This window comes from Hypanus sabinus, chromosome 5, assembly GCF_030144855.1.
Source record: "Hypanus sabinus isolate sHypSab1 chromosome 5, sHypSab1.hap1, whole genome shotgun sequence".
In the NCBI taxonomy this organism is placed as follows: domain Eukaryota; kingdom Metazoa; phylum Chordata; class Chondrichthyes; order Myliobatiformes; family Dasyatidae; genus Hypanus; species Hypanus sabinus.
In genome coordinates this window covers 88,923,375-88,937,285 of record NC_082710.1, presented here as the reverse complement: position 1 = coordinate 88,937,285, position 13,911 = coordinate 88,923,375, and positions in this window count along the sequence as shown.

The window sequence follows — 13,911 nt, the reverse complement described above, 5'->3', positions numbered from 1 at the left end:
CACCCACTGTCTTCCAACAGATTTTGCAGTCTGTGATAAAGCAGTAGAATTTGCTGCTGGCAGCTGCCCATTATGATATAGTGATCTTCACAGTGTCAGGCTCTCCCCTCCCAATGTTGCTCGCATTAGGTATCAGCTGTGATCAACCTACAACTGCAAACCAGCCTATATGCTAAACTATCAGTATCATTGAAACCTATCACAGCGCAGGCAAAAGGCAAAATATTGAAACTGCATACACACAAAATATTGGACAGTCATACAAATCTGTGCATGTGTGTGTGCGTGTGTATGTACACACACACAATAGAAACAGAGTTCTGTCACTCTAGGCAAAACCCAAAATGAAGACTGTGCAAGGAATCCACTGAAACCATCCAGCACCTAGTAGCAGGGTGCAAGACGCAGGCAGGGACAGCATACACTGAGCAGCAGAACCAAATTGCCGGAATTGTGTACAGGAACATATGTGCTGAGTATGGACTGGACACTCCCAAGTCCAAATGGGAAACACACGAGAAAGTAGTGGAGAATGACAGAGCTAAGATCCTGACTTCCAAATACAGACTGACAAGTAGGTACTGGCCGTCCAACGGGGCATAGTAATACTGGACAAGGAACAGAAGAAAGCAATAGTAATTGATGTGGCAATGAATTCCACATATTCATCACACTCTGTCTTTTTAAAAAGAAAGAAAAAAATCCTCCTAGTCCTTGTTTTAAAGGGACATCCTTCTGTTCTGAGGTTGGGCTCTTTGGACCTAGATACTCTCATTGTTCAAGACATCCCCTCAACATCTAGGCCTTTCAATTATGCTTCAGTAGTGTCCCCTTCATTTTTCTAAACTTCAGTGAGTACTGGCTCAGAGCCATCAAACGCTCCTCATTTGTTAATAGCTTGATCCACAGGATCATTCTGGGGGTCTGCATTGGGACTCTCTCCTTAAACCTAAGGCCCAAAGCTGCTCTCAATGCTCCAAGCATGGTCTGAGTAATGCATAATAAAGTCTCAGCATCACATCCTTGCTTTTATATTCTAGTCATCTTAAAATGAAGAATAACATTACATTTGCCTTCCTCAGCACTGAAAGCCTGCAAGTTAACCTTTAGGGAATTCAGCACAAGGACTCTCAAGTCCCTTTGTACCTCTGATTTCTGAAATTGCTTTCCTGATGAGAAAATAGTCATGCCTTTATTCTTGTAACAAAGTGTATGACCATGCACTGTCCCACACTGTATTCCACCTGCCCCTTCTTTGCTCATTCTCCTAAACTGTCCAAGTTCTCTTGCAGACTCACATTTTTCTCAACATTACCCATTCCTCCACCTGACTTGGTGTTATCTGCAAACTTGGCCACAAAACCGTTAATTCTGTTATTCAAATCATTGTATATATGAAAACCAGTCACAATATTGACCCTTGTGAAACACCACTTGTCACCAATGGCAACCAGAATAGGCCCCCTTTATTCCCACTCTTAGCCTCCTGTCAGTCAGCCAAACTTGTATCCAAGCAAGTACCTTTCCTGTCTTAATTTGTGTGGAATCTTATCAAAGGCCTTTTAAGAATCCAAGTAAACACCATCCACTGACTCCCCATAGTTTATCCTATCTGTTATTTTCTCAAAGAATTCCAGCACATTTGTCAGGCAAGGAAACCATGCTGAGTTGGTCTACTTTACCATGCGTTTCCAAGTACCTTGGAACCTTGAACTTAATGATGAACTCAACATCTTCTGAACCTCTGAGGTGAGGCTAACTGGTCTATAATTTCCTTTCTGCTGCCTCCCTCCCTTCTTAAAGAGTGGAGTGACATTTCCAATTTTCCAGTCCTCTGGAAATGTTCCATAATTTATTGATTTTTGAAAGATCACTATTAATGCCTCACAATCCTTTCAGCTAATTGGTCCATCTGCTCCTGTTGACTTATCTGTCTTCAGACCTTTCAGCCTCCCAAACAGCTTCTTAGCATATGAATTACACTCACTTCTGTCCCTGACACACTTGAATTTTTGGCATACTGCTCACGTCTTCCACAGTGAATACTTGCTGTATTAAGTTCTCTACCCTTTTTTTAACAGATTAAGTTTATTTGCCATTTTTTTCCTATCTTTCCAGTGTCATTTTCCAACAGTTCAATATTTACTCTTGCCTCTCTCTCTCTATCTCTATTTCTATCTCTATCTCTCTATATCGCTCTCATTCATATATATAAATAAACTTTTGGTATCTTCTTTGGTATTAAGGCTAGCTTACTTTGAGATTTCATAATTTCTTCTCATTATTGCAATATTACTTGTTTTATGTGTTTTTAAGCTTCCCATTATTATTTTTTCTATATTGTATGCCCTCCCTTTTACATTTATGCTGACTATCACTTAAACTCCATCTGTTGTTGTTCCGCCATCATCCTTGCTAGTGTCACTTCCCAATGAACTTTGGCCAGCTCCCTTCTCATGCCACTGTAGTTCCATTTTCTGCACTGTAATACTGACCCATCTGAGTTTTAGCTTCTACCTGTCAAATTGTAGGGTGAATTCTATCTTATTATGATCATTGTCTCCCGTGGGCTCCTTTACCTTAAGCTCCCTAATCAGACTTTGTTCATTACACAACACCCAATCCACAAATGCCCTTTACCTAGGATATTCAACCACGCACTGCTCTGGAAAGCAAACTAATCTTGTAGGCATTCTACAGATTCCTTCTCTTGGGATCCAACACCAACTGTTTTCCCAATCTACCTGTGCATTATAAAATCCTCCATGACTATCATAACATTTTCCTTTTTTACATTCATTTTCCAACTTCCATTGCAATTTGTATCCACATTCTGGGTACTGTTTGGAGGTCTGCACATAATTTCCATCAGGAACTTTTTACTTATCCAGTTTCTTAACTCTATCCACAAGGATTCTACATCTTCTGATCTTTTCTAATGATATGATTTCATTTATTCCCACCAGTACAAACCCCATCCCTTCTGCCTACCCAGCTGCCCACCTATGATTTTTCTTTCAGTCAAGACTCAGTGATGTCCACAAGGTAATACCTGCCAATTTCTTGTTGTGGTCTAATCTCTTCCACCTTATTCTGTATACTGCATACAGTTAAATATAACACCTTCAGTCCTGTATGTACTGCTCTTCTTCTCAACTCAGTCACCATGTTGTCAAAGGTTTTGAGTTCTTATCCTTTTCTATACATGATGTCTTTTTTTTATCCTGGAGACTTCTGGACTGCTCTTCCCTTTTACTTTTTTCCATAATTTTCCAAACTGTCGAACCTCACCCCCCCCCCCCCCCCACCACCACCACTATTTAGCTTGATGTGCTACCCGAGTTGTGTGATTCCCCAGGACCCTGGTCCTAGCATTGTTCAGATGGAGCCATCCCATTGAAACAACTCCTTCTTTCTCCAATACTAGTGCCAATGTTCCACAAATTCAGACTCACTTCTCCCACGTCAATTTTTGAGCCATGTATTGAGTTCCCTGATCTTATTAACCCTGTGCCAATTTGTACCGGCCTTGGGTAACAATACAGAGATTATGGTGGTATATGTATAAGATTAGGCCATAAACTGGTTGTATGAACATAAAGTGATGCTAGGTGCAGGAAGGAATATCTGTACCTAAGGTGACTGACAGGAAATTATAAAGTGACTCTTGTTAAGAGGAACTCTTTTAGGTAGCAGCAGGGCATATGAAAACACTGTTGGAAAGTGACTGTGTAGGTATGAGGTGTGGAGTGTACCATAAAAGTGACAGTGCCTGAGAGAGATAAAGGGTGCTGAAGGACTGTAGAGAGAAGTGGCAGTGTGTATTAGTGCTGGTGACTGCACTGGGTAATTATTTGATCTGTAAGAACAGTGTATAATACAAGCTTCTCAATATCTAATACATGTGAAATAATAAAGCAATGTTGCTGCTTAGAACTGGTAATTTAAAGATGCCATGTGGTTTGGTAGGTTGGTTGCTTATTGAGATCAGCCCTGCCCAGCAACCCCCAATTTAAACCTAGCCTATCATCAATGACCTATTAATCTACAAACTGGTTCATGTTTGCACTGTGGGAGGAAACCGGAGCACCTGGAGGAAACCTATATGGTCACAGGGAGAACGTACAAGCTCCTTACAGACAGTGGTGGGAATTGAGACTGGCTTGCTGCTACTGTAATGTGTCATGTTAACCACTCTGCTACCATGCACTTCATTTAAAAATTCATTTGTACATCTTTCAATAAGATGCGACAGTTTCAGTGTATTTTTAAAGTTTTTGCCATTTCATGAGTGCCTGATTCTCATACTACATAGCATTGATATGACAGATGGGTAGATTTTTGGTCTCCAACACATCCCCCTCACTATGTAAACAACTTGTGCAGAAGCCAGAACAGAGAAGAACTTGTTAGCAAACAATTAACCGTGTAATAGAGTCAATGAACATACATAACTGAAAGAGTAGCTACACAATGAAATCAGTAGCGCTAGTCAGAGACATACAGCAAGGCAGCTGTCATTGGGTTTATTTAAGGTGTAGCTCAATAGGTTCTTGATTAGCAAGGGTGTTACAGGTAAAAAGGAGAAGGCATGAGAATGGGTTTGAGAAGGATAATAAATCAGCCACGATGGAACTGCAGAGTAGATTCGATGGGCTGAATGTCCTAATTCTGCTCTCATGCAACAATCAGCAACAACAGTGCACTTGGTGGAGCAGGGTCACTGAAAGCAGGATTTAGGTTTCTACATGCAACTATTCCAGGGGATCTATCTGCTGTTATCAACCCCATGGTGGGCCGATGCATAGGATACTTCACATGTCATTACAAATATGGAATACTAATGTTCTTCATGTTATATAACAAAGAACCTTAATTGTAAGCCCTGTTTTTTTTAACAACAGTCTGTAAGTAGTTTGTGTTGCAAGTGGGGAAGGTTAAGTAGAAAAAATCTGACTAATACAGCGATAAATGGAATCCTGCTGAATGCTTGGTCAATGCATATAACAAGAAGTAATGATCTAATCTGCACAGCCAACCAGGTCATGGGATGAATTAGTGACTGTGACAAATTGACTCCAGTTTAACTTTCTGGTTAAATCAATAAATTGAGCATAAATTGGAGAGGTTTTGCATTTAAGAGTGCATTTCTGTGGAGCATAAATTCCGAAATCGTGCATTTTTTGGTTCTGCTGTATAGTAATAGTTCAGCAGATTTTATACAATTGGGCACTGAAGTGTGTGACTTAGACTTGCACTTCCCTCCAGAGCAGCTCTGATGTCCAAGTGGGTTATTTAACATGGTTAATCTGATTCAAAATTAGTTCAGCACCTTCTGTCAACTTCTCTACACTCACAACTCTGCTGTCATTATCCTAGTTTCCATCAATTCTCAATCACCCTCCAACTTTGTTCTGTCAGATTTCTCTGTCTGATGATGCCTCACTTTAAAATGGACAAAGTTGCTTTTTGAGATTTTTGTAGTTTTGACCAAAAAATTGCAGAGAAAGTCAGGTCACTAAGCTTCTCAGACCTTTCAACATGGTCATGTTTCTACTCCCTGAGGTTGCCTTGTCTCCGTTCTCTGCCAGATCCCCACTACCCTCAGTTATCAACTTTCAACCATCAGGCTCTGGAACTAGCACGATAACTTCACTCAGCTCATCACTGAACTGATTCCACACCCTATGGACTGGCTCTCTCAGTAATAGGTTCTCTTTTTTACAACAGAATAACATAAGAAATAGGAGGAGGAGTAGGCTCTCTGGCCTGTTGAGCCTGCTCTGCCATTCAATAAGCTCATGGCTGAACTGACCATAGACTTGTCTCCACCTACCTGTCTTTAACCCATAGCCCTTAATTCCGCAAATGTATTTAGTGAGGTAGCTTCCGCTGCTTCATTGGGCAGAGAATTCCACAGATGCACCACTGTTTGGGAAATGCAGTTCCTCCTCATCTCGGTCCTAAATTTACTCACCCGAATTTTACTCTATGTCCCCTAGTTCTAGTCTCACCTACCAGTAGAAACAACTTTCATGCCTCGATCTTATCTATCCCTTTTATAATTTTATATGTTTCTATAAGATCTCCTCATTCTTCTGAATTCCATTGAGTACAGTCCCAGGCGACTCAATCTCTCCTCATAGCCTAATTCCATAATCTCTGGAATAAACCTGGTGAGCCTCATCTGCATGGTCTTTAAAGCCAGTATATCTTTCTTCAAGTAAGGGGACCAGAACTGCACACAGTACTCTAGGTGTGGCCTCACTAGTACTCTGTACATTTACAGCATAACATCCCTGCTCTTAAATTTGATCCCTCTAGCAATGAAGGCCAGTATTCCATTTGCCTTCTTGATAGCCTGTTGCACCTGCAAACCAACCATTTGTGCTTCAAGTGTAAGCACTCCCCAATCCTTTTGCACAGCAGAATGCTGCAATCTTTTACCATTTAAATAATAATCTGGATCTTCCATTTTTCCTTCCTCACATTTACCAACATTGTACTCCATCTGCCAGACCCTTGCCCACTCAATTAATCAATCTATATCTCTCTGGAGACTCTCTGTATCTTCTGCGCAATTTGCTTTTCCACTCAATTTAGTGTTGTCAGTAAACTTAGATACACTACACTTGGTCCCCTCTTCCAGATTGTAAATGTATATTGTGAACAGTTGTGGGCCCAGCACTGACCTCTGCGACACACCACTTACCACTGATTGCCATCCAGAGAAACATCCACGTATCGCAGCACTCAGCTTTCCATTGGTAAACTAATTATCTATCCGTGCTAATACATCACTTCCAACTCCATGCATCTTTATCTTCTGGATAACTCTTTTTTGTGGCACCTTATCGAACGCCTTCTGGAAATCCAAGTAAGTAACATCCATCTGTTCCCCCCATCCACTGCGCTCATTACATCCACAAAGGACTCCAGTAAGTTTGTCAAACAGGACCTGCCTTTGCTGAAACCATACTGGGTCTGCCTGATGGATCCATTTCTTTCCAGATGCCTCGCTATTTCATCTTTAATGATAGCTTCAAGCATTTTCCCAACTACAGATGTTAAACTGATTGGTCTATAGTTACCTGCTCTTTGCCTACATCTTTTTTTGAATAGTGGTGCGACATTTGCCACCTTCCAATCTGTTGGAACCTGCCCAGAGTCCAGAGATCTTTGGTAAGTTATCACCAAAGCCTCAACTATAGCCTTTGCCATTTCTTTTAGTAACCTGCTTGCATTCCATCAGGACCAGGGGATTTGTCTATTTTTAGACCAACATGTCTGCTCAGCACAAGCTCTTCAGTGATAGTTATTGTATCGACATCCTCACCTCCCATCACATCTATATCATCTCTCTTTGGCATTTTAAGCATGTCCTCCACTGTGAAGACCAATAGAAAATAGGCATTCAAAGCCTCGGCCACTTCCTCATTACCCAATATCAATTCCCCCTTCTGACCCTCCAAGGGACCTATGTTCACTTTGGCCACCCTTTTCCACTTTACATAATTATAAAAACTTTTACTATCTGTTTTTATATTTTGTACTAGTTTATTTTCATAATCTAGCTTCCTTTTCTTTATTTGCTTGTTTAGTGGTTCTTTGTTGCACTTTCAAGTTTTCCCAAGTCTTCCACTACTCTTGATGACCTTGTATGCATGAGCTTTTAGTTTGATGCCTTCTTTTAGATATCCACAGCTGGCTCTCCACCCTTACCATCCTTGCTTTTAACTGGAACATACTTCCTGTTGAGCACTGTGGAAAAAACTCTTTGAAAATCTTCCACTGTTCGTCAACCATCCCACCATATAGCCTTCGTTCCCAGTCTACCCTATTTGACTCCTTCCTCATTCTGTTGTAGTCCCCCTTGTTTAGGTGTAATACACTGGTTTTAGATCAAACTATTGCACCCTCCATTTGTATGAGAAACTCAGTCATACTGTGATCACTATTTCCAAGAGAATCCTTAACTGTAAGATTGCTAATTTTACCTGTCTCATTGCAGAAGACCATATCCAAGATAACACGTTCCCTTGCAGTTTCAGTAATTTTTAGTATTTGCACAGTTGATTGTCTTTTGCACATTGGCTGTTTGTCAGATTTAGTGTGTATTTTTTCATTGATTCTATTGTATTTCTTTGTTCTACTATGAATTCCTGCAAGAAAATGAATTTCAAGAAAGTATGTGGTGACATAAATATACTTTGATAATAAACTTACTTTAAACTTTGAAAATTAAAAGAAATATCCACTTCCTCTTGAAACGCCTCCATTGGCTTGGTTATCACAACCCTCAGGGTAAAGATTACCAGAGATTCTCAACTTTCTGTGAAGTTTTTCCTATGTGTCTTAATTTTAAGTGATCACCCTAATCTTGTAATTATCTCCCTTTTTAAAAGGTTCTTTTGTCAGTGGAAAGATTTTGCCAACTATTCTTTCTCTGTAACAGAAAGCTGATAAATTTCTTAAGGTGGTTCAGATTAATTCATTTATTGTGATAATATTCTAATATATATTGTTCTAGTGCGGCTTAGCCTCTAAGCCCGGCCGAACTGTTTCTACTGACAGGAGAATGGGTGAAGCGGGTCCTGGCATCTTAAAGCCGGTGCTTCATGTAGATGGAGCTCATCAGCCTCAGAAGGCAGTCTATCTAAGAGAGGGAAAACTCTGATTTCAAACCTCTGCTGCCTTGCAGGCATTCCCACTCATGGGAAAGGCTTCAGGAGTAAACCCTGATGACAAATCCGGAGCTGGAGTCCCTAAGGCAGTCCGACGTTGCCTTCAACCTCACTGTGACGACTCCTGCGATGACACTGGTGCCAAGCTGTATCGGCCTTTGCCCTTCCCTTGGACAACATCGGTGGCATGGAGAGGGGAGACTTGCTGCTTGGGCAACTGCTGGTCTTCCATACAACCCTGCCCAGGCCTGCACCCTGGAGAGGACACTCCAGACTGAAGCAAGACTTTCCAGGCACAGATCCATGGTCTTGTGAGACTAACGGATGCCACCATCATCAAATATTGTTTAAATGAAAAAGCAACACAACCTCAGGATGTTCTGGGGACTCCACAAAAGTGTTGTCATTTGGTCTGGTGCCTGCAGTGCATGCCCACAACTTTCAGTAGAGCAACACAAGTAACAACTGCATCAGAACAAATTAACAATAGCAAAAGTAAGCCCCTTTCCACCACCACCCCTCCCTCATCCACCCACAGACGGACCTCCAACTCCAGCACTGCCTCTGGAGTGCCAGAATCACAGAGATCAAACTTCCAACCCCCAGTCCAATACACTTTGTCAATTGTAGTTTTTATTTCAACGGCTTCAATTTTTTTTATAATTCCCTCCTTAGCATTCTCTGACTGTGGCCTTCTCTTTTTAAGTTGTTCCATAAAACCTGCTGGTTTGTCGAAGACAACCAAAATTTTAGCCTCTTTTGCAACTGGACCAATGATCCATTACATGCAACAACATTACAACACCCTACACATCTGAATCGGGTTTAATATCATTGAAAGATGTTGTGAAATTTCTTTTTTTGTGACAATACCAAATAAAATAACAACAACAACTATAAAATGCAATAATAAATATTTATAACATTTAAATTAGTAGTGCAAAAAGAAAGCAAAAATAGTGAGGTAGTGTTAATAGGTTAGTTGTCTGTTCAGAAATCTGACATTGGAGGAAAAGAAGCTGTTCTGATAACTTTGAGTGTGTGTCTTTAGGCTCCAGTGCCACCACCCTAATGGTAGCAATGTTAAGAAGCTATGTCCTGAGTGTTGGGGGTACTTAATGATGGATGCGGCCATTTTGAGGCATCGCCTTTTGAAAATGTACTCAATGCTGTGGAGACTAGTGCCTGATAGAGCTGGCTGTGTTTACAATTTTCTGCAGCTTTTTCAGATCCTGTGCAGTGGCCCCTCCATACCATTTGCAAGAGTTTTTGGTGACATATCAAATCTCCTTAAGCTCCTAATGAAATATAGGTGCTAACTTGTCTTCTTCATGATTGCATCAATATGTCTAATGAATGTCATTGATTGGAAGTTTGGCATTTTTTTTATATATATATTGCCCCTGAGAAGGAACAATAGGAAGTGCAAAGAGTCCTTGTGCAGGATTCCCTGAGGACTAACTTGCAGGTTGAGTTGTTGGTAAGGAAGGCAAATGCAAAGTCAGCATTCATTTTGTGAGGACTAGAATATAAAAGCAAGGGTATATGCTATGGCTTGGTAAGGCATTAGTCAGACCGCACTTGGATTATTGTGAGCAGTTTTGGGCTTTTTATTGAAGAAAAGATGTGCTGGCTTTGGAGAGACACCAGAAGAGGTTCCCAAGAATGAGCCTGAGAGTAAAAGGATTATGTCTGAGGAGCATTTGATGGCTCTGCGCCTGTCTTTGCTGGAGTTTAGAAGAATGAGGGAGGATCTCACTAAGATGGCCAAGATACAGCAGACAATTGGAGAATGTTTCAAATAATGGGGAGTCTAGGACTAGTGAGCAAAGCCTCAGAGTACAAGAACATCCCTTTAGTACAGAAATAAGGAGCAATTTCTTTATACAGATGATAGTGAATCTGTGGAATTCATTGCCACAGACAACTGCAGATGCCAAGTCACTGGGTATACTTAAAGTGGAGGTTGATAAGATCTTGATTAATAAAAGCTTCAAATGTTATGGGGAGAAACAGGAGAATGGAGTTAAGGGATAATAAATCAATGAGAATGGCAGAGCAGACTCTGTGCAAACAGACCTAATTCTGCCCCTATGTCTTATAGACATTCAAGCTTCGTTGGCTGTTCAGTATGATTGTGGCTGATGGCTGATCTTTGCTGGCCTCTTCATATAGGTTGCCTATAACCTCCAATTCCTCAATCTTTCAAATATTTATCTATCTTTCCTGTCAATATAAAGGATAAAGGAAAAGATTTGCGAGGTAAATATTGGTGGTGAATATTCAGAGTCAATTCTGTAACAGTGGCTCACTGATTACTGGGCTTGTATGCTCCAGGGTTGTAAATAACTTGTATTCATGACCACACCTCTACATTGGCAGGTGAGCAATGCCATGTAGACCAACCTTATGCTCACTTAGAAAAGAGTGCCAGACAATGTTTGCGCAGCACGTTTATAACATTTGTCCAACCCATTGTGTTAGAAGAAGAAGTTAGATTAGAAGAGGACAGTTCATCTGTGAACACGGAGGTGACTCTGCAGTCCCAGTCTGGAAGTGCACAATGGGGCACTGGAAGTCCATTGTTGTAATAATTGTGGCTGCTGTTCTGTGATGCTGCCCATGGTTTTCCATCAGTTTTTGGCAGCGCCTGTCTTCAAAACAGATGTAGGCTTCATAGCACAGGTCTCGCCAGCAGGTTCTAGTTCCCTTGGCTGGATGTCACAGTAGTGTAGGGTTTCCTTCACAGTGTCTTTGTAGCGCTTGCGTGGACGACCTTGAGGTCTCTTTCCAGACTCCAGTTCACCACAGAGCAGCTGCCGAGGCATACGGTGGTCATCCATTCTGATTACGTGTCCCACCCACCGCATCTGGGCTCTGATGATCAGGGACTCAATGTTGGTGGACTCCATGTGATCCAAGACCTCTAGGTTGGAGACACGGTCTTGCCAACAAATGCTGAGGATGGAGTGGAGGGCGCACATGTGAAATTTCTCCAGTTGTTTGATGTGTCATTGGTACAGAGTCCAGGTCTCACATCCATATAGGAGAGAAGGGATGACCTTGGCTCTGTAGACTTACAGCTTTGTGGAGATGCAGACGTTGTGTTGATTGAGCACTCTGGTACACAGCCTCCCCAGAGCCTGGCTGGCCTTACTGATCCTGGAGTCAATTTCTTTGTCTAATGACCCATCACTCGAGATGATGCTTCCCAAATATCTGAAGCTGTTTACATTTGTCAGCTGGGTGTCATCAACAGTGATTTTTGGTTCCACGGGGTTGGTGTTTGGCACGGGCTGGTGAAGTACTTCAGTCTTGTTCAGGCCAATAGTCAGGCCAAAGGACATCCTTTAGTTGACTTGTTCACAAACAACTCAGCCATCAGTACAGGTGTTTGTTGGAGCACTCTCTGAATGTGTAGGTGGGTGGGAAGGAAGAAAGGGGACTGTTACGCTGTTGTTTTTGCTTGTGTTTTTCTGCTCAACATGGTGATCAAGCTCTGGCACCAGAATGTATGGGAGCAGTTGTGGTTTGCCGCAGTACATCCCTGAATTGTATTGGGCTATTACTGCAAATGACATACTTCATCGTAATTTTCGATGTACACGTGATAAATAAATGATTTTGTACATATGCAAAATGAATCTGTGTATTGGTCCATTGTGGGTCAAGGGAGGAAGGAAGGCAGATTTCTTTCTCTATAGATTAGTAGAGATCCTTGGTGTTTTAATATTATTATCCAAAGGCTTCATGTCTATTTTTTTAAACAACACTTCCTCCTTATTTGCTTTGAATATAGTTCACTGAGATTCAACCCACAGTAGTGAGATCTGAGATTGTATTGCTGAGTTGTCATTCATCTCATCTCAAGTAGTCCTCCAGGAATGCACTGTTGCTCAGGATGTCTTTTTCTGTAAATCTCTTGCATCTTTACTTAATCTGTCTGGAATCTGAGTTTGGGTATACCGAAACAAGAATCATTCCGTTTGTCACAATATTTGTATGCTGTTCTGTTTTCACAGTTCCTTTGGTTTCTCATGCCTTCTGAAGCTTTGCTACTTCAAGGAGGTTTAATAACTACACTCAAAAGACTGCATTTTCTCATATTATTGTAGATAGAGGCTTTAGATTCTTTTAACTTGGTCATTACCTCTCCTTTAGACAAACACAGATCATGCACAAATGTTACTGATGGAAAGAGGTATATTTGAGAATCAAAAGTTCTGCCAAATCATAAAACAGTTAGCGTATACTGTCAGGCCATTTGGTTCATTGTATCTGTGCAGAAGTGGGTATATGGTGTTAGAAATCACCTGTTTTAGAGCATCACTGGCTCTTTGCAATTCTTGCAGATGTCGCTAAATATCTGCACATATCATAGGATTATAAAGTGTCAGAAACAGGTCCTTCTGCCCAACTAGTCTGTGCCAAACTTTTATTCTGCTAGTCCCATTGGTCCACACGTGGACAATAGCACTCCAAACCCTTCCCATCCATGTACTTATCCAAACTTCTCTTAAATATTGCAATTGAACTGGCATCCATCACTTCCACTGGCAGCTTGTTCCACATGTGTGGAAGCCCTGGGTCAACTGGTTGTCCTTCCAAAGTTCAAAGTAAATCTATTATTGTTCTGTGTCATCATATTTATTTTCTTGCAGGCATTTGCAATAGATACAAAGAAACACAATAGAATCAATGAAAGTGTCTAGGACCAGAGAGCACAGCCTCAGAATACAAGGATATCCCTTTAGATAAGAGATGATGAGGAATTTCTTTAGGCGGTGAATCCGTGGAATTCACTACTACAGAGGGCTGTGGAGGCCAAGTCATTGGGTATAATTAAAGTGGAGGTTGACGATCAACTACTTACATGATTAGTCAGGGTGTCAAAGGTTACCGGGAGAAGGCAGGAGAATGGGGCTGAGAGAGATAATAAATCTGCCATGATGGAATGGCAGAGCAGACTCAATGGGCCCAATAGCCTGATTCTGCTTCTCTGAGTGAAATGGGCAGAGTGATAATGTGGCGATATACTCAATGCTTTACAGCACCACTGATTTCCACCACTGTCTGTGAGGAACTCGTACATCTTCCCTGTGACCCCATGGGTTTCCTCTCACCTTCATAAAGACGCAGGGTGTTAGTAGATTGTACACTGCCCTGTGAACAAGCTAAGGTTAAATAGTCATGTTGCTGGACAGTGTATCTGTTACTGTGTATCTCT